The following is a 14,639-nucleotide window of genomic DNA, read 5'->3' as shown; positions in this document are numbered from 1 at the left end:
AACTCTAATTTTCCCCACTTGGCTCTTTCCTAGAACCTCTCCATTTTCAGCTGCCCTGGGATTTCCCTTTACACTGCACCTGCCCTGACTCTGGACTCCACCCCAGCATGGGCCAACCTCGTAAATGTTTATGAGATGGCCTGCAGCAGACCATAGGTGCCAACCATGAACACCTGCTACTTCCTCACTTTTCTCCTGATCTTCAGTGCCCACCACCTGCTGGGCTCGGGCATTCCTTCCATCCAGAGGGTTCCTGGGTTTTGCATATCTGCATAATCATCCAATTATCAGTCTGCCAGGGGGTTTATTTCCAAAAAACTATTGGACACTAAAGTATGTTTCAGGCAATTCAGCTGAGCCCTTAGGCTAAAGAAGTATTTGCCTAAAAGGATCCTTCCAGTGAAATTCCAAGGTTTATTGGCAATCATGGCCCTTTTGGTCATATTTTTTCCAAGGTTCTTGTTTGTTCATTTTTACTGTCAGTAACCACTAAGGGGGGAAAAAAGGCCTGATTTGGGTGCAGGAAAAGATTGTATGTTTCCTCCGAGTAAGAATCTAGGATTTCCTATACGAACCTGATGGTCATGTACTCACTGCTCCTGTCCCCATGGACTGCCACTGCCACCACTGCAGGACATTAGACTTGCTCCCACAGGAAAATGTGTTATGTGTACACATAATAAGTGTGCAGCAATAGCAATGTCCCTTTACTTCATCTCCCAGTAAGGCCCTACCCCTAACCCTATGGGAGGTACTAGATGTCCAGAAGCAAGAGGAAACAGAAGTTCAGTTGCTCACCATTCTTAACTGCACTTATCTTCTTCATTCAGTTTTTTTTTTTTTTTTGAGGGGAAGAGAGATAAAGAAAGAAAGAGAGCGCTGATGTAGGAGGGGAAGAGGGAGGAGAGAAAGCATCTTAAGCAGGCTCCAGGCCCAGTGCAGAGCCCAACACAAGGCTCAATTTCATGACCCTGAGACCATGACCTGAGCTGAAATCAAGAGTCCGATGCTTAACCAACTGAGCCACCCAGGCACCCCATATTTGCAAAATGTTTAATATCTGGCTTAACAGAAAACAGATGGATTCTCATATCTGCTTCCACTTTGAAGCTTTCGTGGTACCACGTTTCATGTAATGGTGAAAAATTACACTATTCACTCACAGAATATTGAGAATGGAAAAAAAGAAAATGCTAATATTATTATAAGAATAGTTTTAACCTGGGGATCCCTGGGTGGCTCAGTGGTTTAGTGCCTGCTTTCGGCCCAGGGCGTGATCCTGGAGACCCAGGATCAAGTCCCACGTCAGGCTCCCTGCATGGAGCCTGCTTCTCCCTCTGCCTGTGTCTCTGCCTCTCTCTCTGTCTCTCATGAATAAATAAATAAAATCTTAAAAAAAAAGAATAGTTTTAACTTTATGGAGATCCTGAAAAGGACCCACAGAAGTTCACAGACCATACTTTAATGAGTACATCTGACCCATGGTAAATACCACCCAGCCCAGCCTAGGCCTGGAGACACCACACTCCAATCTAATCCCAGGAAGATGACCATGAGATAGTAATTTGAACAGTATTTATATACAGCTGACCCCTAAACAATACAGGGGTTAGGAGCACTGGCCCCTTGTGCAGTCAAAAATCCACATACAGCTTTTGATTGCCCACTTAACTACTAATAGCCTACCATTGACTGGAAGCCTTATCAATAACATAAACAGGTGATTAACACATATTTTGAATTTTATATGTATTATATACTGTATTCTTACAATAAAATAAGCTAGAGGAAAGAGAATGCTATTAAGAAAATCACGAGAAGAAAATACATTTAGAGGACTGGACTGTATTAATTGAAAACAATGTGTATACATAGACATGGCTTTAAATCCTACTAGTGTTTTCAAAAAAAAAAAAATCCTAGTGTTTTCACTTAATCAGTGAGGATGCATTTAGCAACAAGTAGCTAAAAACCAACCAACACTGGTTTAAGGGATAAGAATATTTATTATGTGTCCTAAGTCCTAAGAAGGGTGGGGTCAGGATTGACTGATTCAGCATAGTCTTCCTATCTCCCCATTCTGCCATCTTCATTACATCCCCCATTCTTTGCTTTCTCCTTTCGTGTTTGCTGGATGGCATCAAGTGCCGCATGCATCACAGCCTCACACCAGAGCATCCAGAGGCACGGAAAGTGCAAAGTGTCCTTTTAAAAACAAGAATAAGCTTTCCAGAAGCCCCACAGTGGATATCCTCTCATCTCATTGGCCAAAACTGTCTTTCCACCCATGCCTGAACTGATTTGTTGGCAAGGGGAAGGACATCACCATGACTGAATTAGACCAACAAAAACTCACCCCTGAAGCTAAAGAGGGAAGCTGCCCTGAGTGGTGAGAAATATTGGGGTTCTCTGCTAAATAAAGGAGAGACTAGTTATTGGGTGGGTGACAAATAGTGTCTTCTCGCCTTCTTTCTAGCCGCGTTACCTTGGAGAGGTTACTTAACATTTCTCAGCCTCAGATTTCTTATCTACTAAATGCAAATAATTAGAGTACCTACCATCTAGGTATTTATGAGGATTAAATAGGATTGTTCAGGAGCAGCCACTTAGCATAGTGCCTGACACAAAATAAGTACCCAATAAATGTTAGCTATTAATGTGCTACCTAATTCTCAATACATTTTCTAATTAGACATCCTTTCAGATATCTGAGCTGACTTTCCTCCTTCTTCTAATAGCTAATAACATCCTCTATAATAATCTATCACATGATTGAAAGGTTTTCTTATGTTTTAATCACTGAGCTGCTTCTTTTCTACTGTCCCTTCACCATTTATCCAACTTAAAGAGTAGAACAAGAATAGACTCTGCTAAATTAGCAGGCAAACACTGAGTATAATAAGAAAATCACTCTAATTCTGGCTATAACACAGCTTACTCTATTTGCAATGTCCAAGGATAATATTTGCTTTTTCACAATAAATTGTTGTAGACTCATATTTGGCTAATACAAGTGCACTGTGACCCTCAGGTCTTACTACTGTTTCTTTTTTTTTTTTTTTTTTTTACCACCATGTATTATTTCCTTCTGGTTGATCTGGGCCAAGTGTTTACATTATGTGCCACACAAAACAAAAGACTTCTTTCTGAGAACTGTCTCAGATGCCTATGAAAAAGAACATCAGAAAGAGAAAAGTCTCAATTATAAAGTTTCATCAGGTTGGCATGACAATATTATTTTGCAATTATGGAGAATTCTCCAGAATGATGTAGGGAATGCTGCTGAATTATGTATGCATGTTATAGGTTGGTTAAAAAAAAAGGTATTGCTAGAATATGTCTCATATGAGATGAGTGAAATTCACATAAGTCATCTGACCTCTCTAGAGGCTTTGTGTTCTTTAGGTGTTTTGTGATGATTTATCTGAACAATTCCTCAGGATAATTTTAATATAGTCGTCTTTGTAAACAAGGCTGCAAAAAAACAGAGAAAGAGCGCTGGCCTGGGAAATTGCTGAGCAAGGTTCCAGACCTGCTTACTGCTGGTTATCTGTGAAACATCCAGCAATGGATGTGTCCTTAAGCCTCAGCTTCCTCATTCTCCACCCTGAACTTTGAAGCTCTGGTACTCTAAGCAGGGCTGATACTGCTAACTCTGGTTGCATTCTGGGATTTGAAATACCTTCACAACACCATACTCATGCAATGGCTGATCCAGTGAGGTACGTGGGTACTCTCCAAACATGCATCCCAGGTGCAGACAGCAATGTGAGCTGTGTCTGTGTGACAACCTTTTGATCCTGCCTGTGTGTCTGCTTCTGTGTGTCAAGAGCAGTGTTTGGTGTCTATTGAAGATGTACTTCACCTGCATGGAAGTGCACCAGTAGAAATTTGTTAAAAAAAAAAATACTTGAAGAAGGGGCACCTGGGTGGCTCAGTCAGCTAAGCATCTGACTTGACTTCAGCTCAGGTCATGATCTCAGGGTCATGAGATGGAGCCCTGAGTCATGCTCTGCACTGGGTAGGGAGCCTGCTTAAGATTCTCTCTCTCTTGGGGCCCCTGGGTAGCTCAGTTGGTAAGTGACCAACTCTTGATTTCCTCTAGGGTCATGATTTCAGGTTTGTGAAGTCAAGCCCCGAATCAGGTTTTGTGTTCTACATTGAGTCTGCTGAAGATTCTCTCCCTCTGGGATGCCTGGGTAACTCAATAGTTGAGCATCTGCCTTTGGCTCAGGGTGTGATCCCCAGAGTCCTGGGATTGAGTACCACATCAGGCTTCCTGCATGGAACCCACTTCTTCCTCTGCCTATGTCTCTGCCTCTCTCTCTCTTTCTCTCTCTCTCTGTGTGTGTTTCTCATGAATGAATGAATAAATAAATAAATAAATAAATAATATCTTATAAAAAAATTATCTCCCTCTGCCCCTATCCTCCTCGTGCTCACACCCTCTCCCTCTCTCACTGAAATAAACCTTTAAAAAAAAAAAAAAAAGATTCTCTCTGCCCCCAGTCCCCTCTCCCTATGAAAAAAGAAAAATACTTGAAGAAAATATCTCAGTGTTTTTGATGATCAAATGGCAACAGGGTGCCAGAGATGATTTAGAAACCCTCCCATCATACACATTCTTCATTTTCCATGTTAGAAAACATTGCTGCAGCAGGCTGGAGATGGAGTAGGACTGGAATATCGACTGGGTCTGCCTGTCCCAGAGACAGTGAAATTTTCACTAAAGCGTGATACTTGGGACACCTGGGTAGCTCAGCAGTTGAGTATCTGCCTTTGGTCCAGGGCGTGATCCTGGAGACCTGGGATCGAGTCCCACATCAGGCTCCCTGCATGGAGCCTGCTTCTCCCTCTGCCTGTGTCTCTGCCTCTCTCTCTGTGTGTCTCTCATGAATAAATAAATAAAATATTAAAAAAATAAAATAAAATAAAGCGTGATACTTCTCCTAAGTATACCACAGTGTCAATGTCAGGAATTAGGCACTCATATAAACATAAAATACAAAAATTATGTTCATAAGGCTTTATATCTCTTGCTTACAAGCAACTTACGCCTCTATTCTTTTTTAATTTATTTTGAATTCCAGTTAACATAGTATTAAATTAGTTTCAGGTGTGCAATACAGTGACTCAACAACACTTTATTTCTTCTTTCATTTGAGCCTCAGCACAAAGAAAGCAGACACTTGGAAGGATTAAGTGACTTGCACAGTGTCGCTTAGCTAGCCTTGGAAGCCAACTCCTCCAACCCTGGTCTTGTATGTTTCCTGGACTTAGCTGTGCCTTCCACCAAACAAGCTGATCACCAAAGAATGAAGTAGATCTTTCCTCAGCCTCTGGCTGCTGAGTGATCAACCTGAAAAGGGCTGGTCCAACTGGCAATATACTCCAAGCAATTCACATGTTCTAATCTACTAATATTAACACTATAATTAAGTTTACTCTTAGGAAACTCCTGAACAGGAAACCAACCAGAAACCAGATGTTCCAGCTGATTTTTTTGGGTTTTTTTTAGTGCTCTGAAATGGCTCATTGCTACACATTTAACCATGTTAACACACAATTGTATGAATGGGTGGTTCACACAGCCAAATCACTAAGCTAGTTTTTGATCCAGTTTTTACATCACGTAATATTGATAATTTCTTTGATTTGGAGCAGCAGCACAGTTTTCATGCAGGAGGGCCCTAGTGGTCATATCCCAGTTCAAACCATGCCTCTTTTACTAGCTGAGTAACCTTGTCATTCACAGAATGGAGATAAAATTGTACACATGCATCATAAAGTTAAGAGAATTAAATGTGGTAACACCTACAAAGAATGTAAAATTGTACCAAGCACACAGTAAGGACTTGATATATGCTAGGTATTATTATTTATATAAGGGAATATCACATTATCCTCATTTTATAAACAGAGAAACAGACATAGAGAAGTTAGTGACTTTTCCTAAAGCTACAATGTCTTAAGTGGCCTTCTAGGAATTAATTTGCTAAAACCTTATTAAAGGTTAATTGATGTCAGGCTGAGAGCAAACCCAAGAGTAAGGGAGAAAAGAGGAGGAACAACAGGCTAGCTAGGTGGGAGGGACTCCTTAAGGAGCCACAAGAAACAGCACTGAGTTGAATGTTGCCAATTTCACACTTTTGTTTTATTTAGTCTATTTAATGAGTCTATGCTACCCTGCTTATCTCAAGTCATTTGGCTTTCCCTCAAAGTGTGACAACAGCAGAAGAATCAAATCAAACAGAAAGACATATTTTAGATCACTTATTAAGAGAACCTCTAAACAGAAGGCCTGCTGTGTCTAGGTCTATTCCATGTGACATAATAAATCTGTTTAAATTTGAGAGGTATCAGTTATATGGACACAACCTTCTTTTCTTATGAGGTCTATAAATTAGGGATACTTATTGCTAAGAGTAAGTAAAAATAAATAAACAAACAAAAAAGCTAAATTAACAACTGAATTATCTATGATGGTGGTGCTGTCGTTTTAATTTCCAATCCACCTTGAATTAGTTGATACCTTGTTCAGTGAGACAAATCTGTCACTGGTTTAAGACAATATCAAAGTTCTATAGAGGTATCTAGACACTTACTCTCAATTTCTGTTCTTATCTCTTCACAGAACAGTAAGAGTATGTGGACTGGCACATACTTCTCACTTTATGCATAGTATTGCATAAATATGAGAATATTTATTGTCAATTTCATGAGAAGGTCAGAAGTGGTCCCAGGGTTAACTTAAGGACTCTGTGTCATTAAAAAGACCCAGACTCTTTTCTATTATTCCATTTTGCCATCCACACGATATGGGTTTCTATCCTAAAGTTTGTAATCTCACGGCCACAAGCTTTCAGAGCCCCAGATATTGTCTCCTCACTCAACATTCTCTAAAGCAGGAAGGGAAGTAAGGGGGTAAGAGGATTTTCTTTCAGGTGGCTCTATCTTCACTCAGAAAGGAGTATCTTGTCTAGAAGATCCCCCAAAGATTCCCTGGCTCATCCAACACTATCCCTATACTGAATACGCAAAGGAGAATGGGATGAGTATGGCTGAATGAGGCCAATGGAGATCCAGTCTCTTGGGGTTTGACAGTCACCTGAACAAAATCAGAGACTTCAACAAGAAAACACAAGGAATGGACAGATGTTAGGCAAGAAAGGAAGAATCTGCCACAGAAGTCTTAGCTCTTCCCAGACCACACAAGGCTTAAAAAGGCCTACCCCCAGGGAAAATGTGGCATTGTGCAGGAGGATAAAGGATACACATTCAAATTTTTTAATTTTATGTAGACTTCTAATCCAGTAGAAACTTCTGGAATTCAGAAAAGACTAGAAGACAATCTCCCACTCATGACCTCCTAAGCAGGGTTTTTAACCTTATAAAGCGTCCTTTTCCTTGTTTGTAAAATGGATTTATAATAGGACTTTCCTCAGAGGTGTGTTTTGAGGATTTGAAAAGCTAATAAAGGGCACGCCTGAGTGGCTCAGCAATTGAGCGTCTGCCTTCGGCTCAAGGTGTGATCCTGGAGTCCCAGCATCAAGTCCCACATCGGAAAAAAAAAAAAAAGTCCCACATTGGGTTCCCTGCATGGAGCCTGCTTCTCCCTCTGCCTGGGTCTCTGCCTCTCTGTGTGTCTCTCATGAATAAAAAAAATAAAAAATAAAAAGTTAATAGAAATCACCTAGAATAGGTCTTGGCATATGGCAAGCCCTAAATAAATCTTCCCTTATTATTACTACTAAGTGGTTATTGGGATTAAGTTTGAGTTTCTACATTTAAAAAAAAAAAAAAAAGTTAATAGAAATCACCTAGAATAGGTCTTGGCATATGGCAAGCCCTAAATAAACCTTCCCTTATTTTTACTACTAAGTGGTTATTGGGATTAAGTTTGAGTTTCTACATAATCCAGGGTTGGAAAATCATGAGAGCTTGAGAATTTGAAGATACTTAGGGCAGCTTCTGGGACTCATTTAACCTAAGTGCACAAGGAAAGAATGGGCAGGTGCAGAGAAATACTGTGGGCCATACAGGTGACTTCTGAGAGAAGGATATCAAGGCACTCACTCTGAACCAAGAGATATTCAGTGGACCCAGATCTGTCTCAAGGTCCAGCAACACCCAAGAAGTTAGCAGTATCAAGTCATTGGCCCTTACATAGTCTTGCTCCCATAAGTCACATTGGGGGCCAGTTTGATGAAGCTAAGAGCTTCAAGGGTGAGACCTGTGGAGCAGCAGGCTATGCCTTTAGAAGTGTTGCTGAGGTTGTGATGCTATGCTCTCTGCTTGCCAAGGAGTTACTCCAAGAAATGAGAGACTTGGGAATGACCTCGAGGACCTTTCAAAAGCTGCTGACCAGAGCGGCTGGGAGTTACCATGGCCAGCACGAAGTCACTGCATGCAACAATACAGAGAGGAATGGTCACCAGGGGCTGGGGCCTCTGGCATGCCCTGTCATGGAGGGCCATGAGCCACAAAAGCAGGTATTGTCAACAGTGATTTCGAAAAGATGGTGCTGCAACCTGACAAGAGGACTGATGTTCATGATTCAAAGCAGCAGACCCTAAGTGGGAACTGGAAGATCTTATCACTCATAAGTTCTGGCTCTCCTCACCATCAGTGCAGGGGATCAAAGTGCTGGTTGCTGAACTGTAGAGGGAAGAGCATGGACTTGGAGTCAAAAGACCTGGACTTGAGTTCTGGATTTTCCATTCTGTGATCTTGGGTAAGTCCCTTAATCCTCTGAGCTTCAGAGGATTTAATAAGCCAATATATGTATAAATGCTTTATAACCAAAAAAAAATGCTTTATAACATATAAAGTATCAGGAAAATCTAAATCACTGTTCTCATTTTTTTTCAGTATATTCTTCAATGAATAGTAAAATTAAGAATTTTGCACATGGGAACCTGAAGGGTAATAGCCCCAGAAAATCTGAGTAGGGGCCCAAACAATTGTGGAAGCCCCCACCCCACCTCCAACAGGAACTTTAGTTACAAAAATTAGTTTGGAGAATGAGAGTCTCACTAACGAATAGGGGGATCAGATTCAAATTTGTGATCTCATCTTTAGGCCTCTGCATAGATGTGGTACAAGTTTTCAGCTGTTTTAATGTGCTTGAAATCCCATTTTGTTTCAAATGAAAAACCACCTGAAAGTTTCCTGAAGAGTGTTTTTTTAGGGAAAATTTAAGCATAACATATCTGTGGTTGAACTTCTGTCAGTACAGTCCCTTCCAAAGTTCCTTGAGAAAACCAGAAGGCAACAATATTTCAGCAGTTGGGAGAGAAGGACACATTACAAGATGTGATCACAGCTGCTGTGTTGTCAGGACATCCTTTTGATGCGTGCAGACTAGTCTCTCCACCCCAAGCCACCAGTCTCAAGGATTCCCTGCACACATCAGGGTGGGGGCACCACCTCCTTGTCTCCCTTGCCTTGGGCATTGTCTTCTGTTTTGGCAACTAGTGCACTTCTGACAGACTCCATCTGCCTATCCACTTTGAGTTTCCACTGCACTGACATCTGGGATTCAAAACTATTCAATCTACTGTCAACAGAGTCTTCTTTTTAAAAAATAATAATAATAAGGGGGGGGGGGAGTCAAGAAGTAAAGGAATCCAAACACCATCTAAAATGAAACAGAGAAACAGCATTCTTTTGGTCTTGTTTTTTAAATAGAGCTTTCCATCCCCCATGTGTTTATTCTATAATTAGAAAGTATGTTGTAGAAAGGGTGTTATGATCACCCTCTAAAAATCTTGTTTTTGTAACACTGAATTTACCATATGATATTAATTTGGGGAAAGAAAAACACAGGAAAGCAGCCACAGCACAAAGAGTTCGCAATGCAGTGCTATGGAGTTTCAGAGTCAAGAGGAATAGCTAAAAAAATAATAATGTCTATTAATGTTTTCAGGCATGAAAGTGATGAAATTGTCTAATTTGAGTCTACATTGACTCTTGCCTAAACTATGGCAATAGACTGAATTGATTATCCTGCTTCCCAATTTTTCCCTCCTCTGATTCAATCTCCAGAAATCACTGTCCTGAATCCCAAGTCTGATCATGCCCTTGCACTGGTCAGAACCATTTAGTAGACCCTTATCACTTGCAGAACTAAAGACTGCCCCAAATTTGATATCCCACAATACCTCTAAAGTCATTTTCTACAGAAGGGGTACTGCCTTCCCTGGGGGCGGGGGGGGGGATTCTTTCCAACGGTTGAACTGACATGACTAGCTTTGAGGAAGCTGGGACTAGGGATACACACTCCCTGAGGTGACAAAGAACAATGCACCCCAAAATACTAATGGCATACCCATTGAAAATCTCAGAGCCTACCTTTTCAAGCTTTCCTTTTTATTTTCTCCTTCTACCTCTGTCATATCCAACACTCCAACCCCCTTGACTAGTCCCACTTCTGACCTCAATGGTTGTACTCAGACAAGTCGCTAGTCTCAAATGTCCTTCCCAGTTCACCAACCTTTACCCCCCTCAATCCTTCAAAACCCAAAATAAACTATTCCTATCATCCAATCAACATTAACTTCTGCCATTTCTGTGGTTCCATATCACTTTGCTTATACCCCTGCTTTAACACTTACTGTATTTTGCTTTAATTAGTGCTATTTTTTTTAAGATTTTATTTATTCATGAGAGATACAGAGAGAAAGGCAGAGACATAGGCAGAGGGACAAGTGGGCTCCATACAGGGAGCCAGATGTAGGACTCAATCCCAGGACTCCAGGATCATGCCCTGAGCCAAAGACAGATGCTCAACTGCTGAGCCACCCAGGCATCCCATAATTAGTGCTATTTTTATTACTCTTATCTCTATTACCAAATAATACATTCCTGGAGGACAGGAACTGCCTTATCTTTATATACCTCTAACACTGAGCACTCAGCACCTGGTGCTTTGTAGATTTGTTGAATTTAATTGAATTAAACTCTTTATTTTTGGGGTACCTGGGTGGCTCAGTCAGTTAAGCACCTGCCTTTAGCTCAGGTCATGATCCCAAGGTCCTGGGCCTGAGCCCCATATTAGGCTCCCTGCTAAGTGGAGAGCCTATTTTTCCCTCTCCCTCTGTTGCTCCTCTTGCTTGTGTCTTCTCTCTCTCTCTCTCTCTAACAAATAAAATCTTTTTAAAAAAATAAAATTATTTTTAGATATTTTTTCTATCATATATACGTGGGGACATTCTAAATTTTTGTTAAACTACTAGTGGATTTAATATGTAAAGTCTTATTTTATTAGTTCTTCACGGGCAAAAATCTGTTTGAGTAAATTGTAAAAATGGTTGGTTTCCTGCCCCTGTAACTTAGGGTTAAATCCTTTCAAAAAAAAACAGCCAAAAGGAATTAGTCTTCCAAAAGTCACAAGGAAAAGGAAAATGTAATTTTTTGGTGTTACCCAGTGAGATCTTTGTGTACACATAGCTCCCCAAATGACTAAACTTTACAAATTCACTTGATTTTTAATTCAACTTTCTAAAAAAAAAAAAATTCAGTCACCTTTGGACCGGGATGAAACGTGGAAAATTCCAACTCACAGTAAGGTTTTTTTTTCCCCCTAGGAAGCAGTGAGCAAATGAAAACAAGGTTTGGCGGGAGCATTTTACCACCTCTACCATACAACGGGTCACTGCCAACGCCATACTTGTTGATGAGACATTTGGCAAAAAGCCTGCTGCAAAAATATAGTCTGTGACTTTATTTTGCTGGAGATTTCATCCATGAAGATTTTCTTTTCCAGTTACAAAGTTCTCCCAAGAGGGACATAGCTGCTTTTTGGAAACCTGTGAAATGTTGGCAAGTCTTGCCCTGTTTACCATGGAAACTTGTACTTGGATAGAATTACAGTGTATGACCTGGTACAAGCATAGATGGATGTTTGATGCCTGCTATTTTCTCTTCATGTTGATTTGGAAATTATAAATCATGGGACGAGATCCAATAAGTTTGATCCTTCCAGTTCATTTGTTCATCATGGCATATGGTCATACCTGCACAGACTTGAAAATACATTGGCAGATGACAGAACATATGTTACAATTAAAATTTATGGGTTTGGTTCTGAGTAATCTGCACAGGGTTGCCTGAAAAGGGAGTAGTAGACTATTGGTAAGCATGGATGATTTAATGTCTGCTTATCTGTTGTTTTTTCTTTAGGAGTTCGAAAATATCATATGGCTTTGAAATTGCATTGATGGGTTTTTTTTTTTTTTAATAAGAAAGAAAAAAAGTAATTAGATGGGCCTACAAGCAGATATTATCTGCTTTCCTCTAAGTAACTGTTTAAAGCATCTGGCCCAGGATTGTGTAAGAGATTTGTTTTTATGTCTTTGGGAAATATTTAACAGTCTAGCATAAGACTTCTTTGCTTCTTGCCTGGATTATGGCAATAGTTTCTAACTTGATCCCAGACCACAATTCTTGCACCCCTCCCTCAACCTATTTGCCACAGTCTTACTGGCACTGTGATTCAAATAGCAGATCTGATCACCTCAATCCAAAGGTTAAAACCCGGGGATCCCTGGGTGGCTCAGCAGTTTGGTGCCTGCCTTTGGCCTAGGGTGTGATCCTGGGGTCCTGGGGTCCCGGGATCGGGACCTCCACGCAGGAGCCTGCTTCTCCTCTGTCTGTGTCTCTGCCTCTCTATGTGTCTCTCATGAATAAATAAATAAAATCTTTAAAAATTAAAAAAAAAACAAAGGTTAAAACCCTTCAAATAATTTAGGAGGGTTTTAAGGAGTAAGTGCCAAATTAGCATAGCATACAACATTCTATCCTAATCTTTTCTCTCACCTCATATGACTCTCTATATACACTCCTCTGTATCCCTTGTCACTCACTCAGATTGTGCCTCTCTGCCTTTGAACCAGCAACTCCCATGCATAGAACATCATCTCTCCCTGCCTTTCCATGGCTTGCTTCTATTCATCTTTCACCCCATGTGCCATTTTCTCTAGAAACCAACCGAAACTTTCTCATCTAGAAAAGCTGACCTGCACAAGTGTTGAAGTAGCACTTGTGCATATCTCTAGAATAGCAGCTATCACATAGTACTGCACTGTAATAACATGCAAGTTCCAAGAGACCACATTTTATCCAGAGCCTACCAAATATCCTGGTATGTGGAAGGTTCTCAAAAAAAACTGATCACATTATGAATGAACTAAAAGGATGAATAAAGGAATAAAAGTTTGCATTTATATTATACTTGTTCTTCTGGTTATACTTTTAGACACTCAGAATTCTTGAATTTTCCATCTTGAAAGAATCTTAATGATCAGGAATTATTTTTTCCCTTTTTACCATTTTGAGAAAACAAAGTAATTTAAGAACCAAGTTGAACTAAAAGAAAATGTACACAAGCTAAGAACTGAAGAATGCTCATTTCATGACTAGCACAGCCATGGCTCATGATCCAAAGAAGAATCTGAAGTGTGTATCAGTTCTAAAGCAGTAGATGCTAATAATCTGACTAGTGTGTTTGCTCCTTATCCATCTATCAGTCCCCAGCTGAGAGAATGTCTTCTCCTCATTGTTTTCTAAGGAACACACTTAAGTATGCTCAGATAAGAGATGAAATAAAGATCTGCATTCAGCAGTCCAGAAAAATTGATGGCAAGGTCCAAACTGATATAACCTTCCCTACTGGTTTAGTAGAGGCTATCGGCATTGACAACACTGAAGAGAATTTCTATCTCATCTATGACACCAAAGGCCCTTTGCTGTTCATTATATTATACTCTATGATGCCATGTACAAATTGGCAAAGTGAGAAAGGTCTTTTAGGGCACAAAATGAATCCCTTTTCTGGTACCCTATGATGCTCACACCAGCTATCATCCTGATCCCTCATCAAGGTAAATGAAACCATTCAGGTTGATTTGGAGATTGGCAAGATTACTGATTTCATCAAGTTTGACACTGGTCACCTGTATATAGTGACCAGAGGTGCTAACATAGAAAGAGTTGGTATGACCATCAACCAAAAGAGATATCCTGGTTATTCTTATATTTTTAAAGATGTATTTAGTTATTTTAGACAGAGAGAGAGCAGGGGCAGGGGGAGAGGGGGTGAGAGAGTCCCATGCAAATTATCCACTGGCCCCTTAATGGAATGAGCCACCCAGGTGCCCCCATCCTGGTTCTTTTGATATAGTTCATGTGAAAGATGCCAAAGGCAACAGCTCTGCCCCTCACCTCAACATTTTTATTATTGGCAAAGGCAAAAAAACAAGGATCTCTTCCCTGAGAAAAAGGAATCCATTTCCCATTGCTGAAGGAGAAACAAAAGACTGGCAGCCAAATAGAACAGTAGGTGAAATGATCTCCATGTGATGTGAGCTGAAGGGTCTTTGTACTTAATTAAAGATAACACGGCAGAAATAGATCCATAAATACAAAGAACAAACTGATGGTTGCCAAAGAGGAGGTGGGGGGGAGGGCAAAATGGGTGAAAGGTATAGGCTTCCTATTATGGAATAAGTAAGTCATGGGGATGAAAGGCACAGCATAGACAATATAGTCAATGGTATTAGTTGTATATGTGACAGATGGTAGCTATACTTGAGGTGAACATAGCAAAGCATACAGAGTTGTTAAATCACTATGTTATA

General features: G+C 40.3%; 1 pseudogene; it reads left to right on the top strand.

Annotated features, from left to right (window-relative positions):
* Positions 1–13,429: 13,429 nt before the first annotated feature.
* Positions 13,430–14,333, top strand: LOC121497014 (annotated as a pseudogene).
* Positions 14,334–14,639: the final 306 nt, after the last annotated feature.

Source organism: Vulpes lagopus, chromosome 1 (assembly GCF_018345385.1).
Source record: "Vulpes lagopus strain Blue_001 chromosome 1, ASM1834538v1, whole genome shotgun sequence".
In the NCBI taxonomy this organism is placed as follows: domain Eukaryota; kingdom Metazoa; phylum Chordata; class Mammalia; order Carnivora; family Canidae; genus Vulpes; species Vulpes lagopus.
This window is presented reverse-complemented; position numbering and strand designations above follow the sequence as displayed.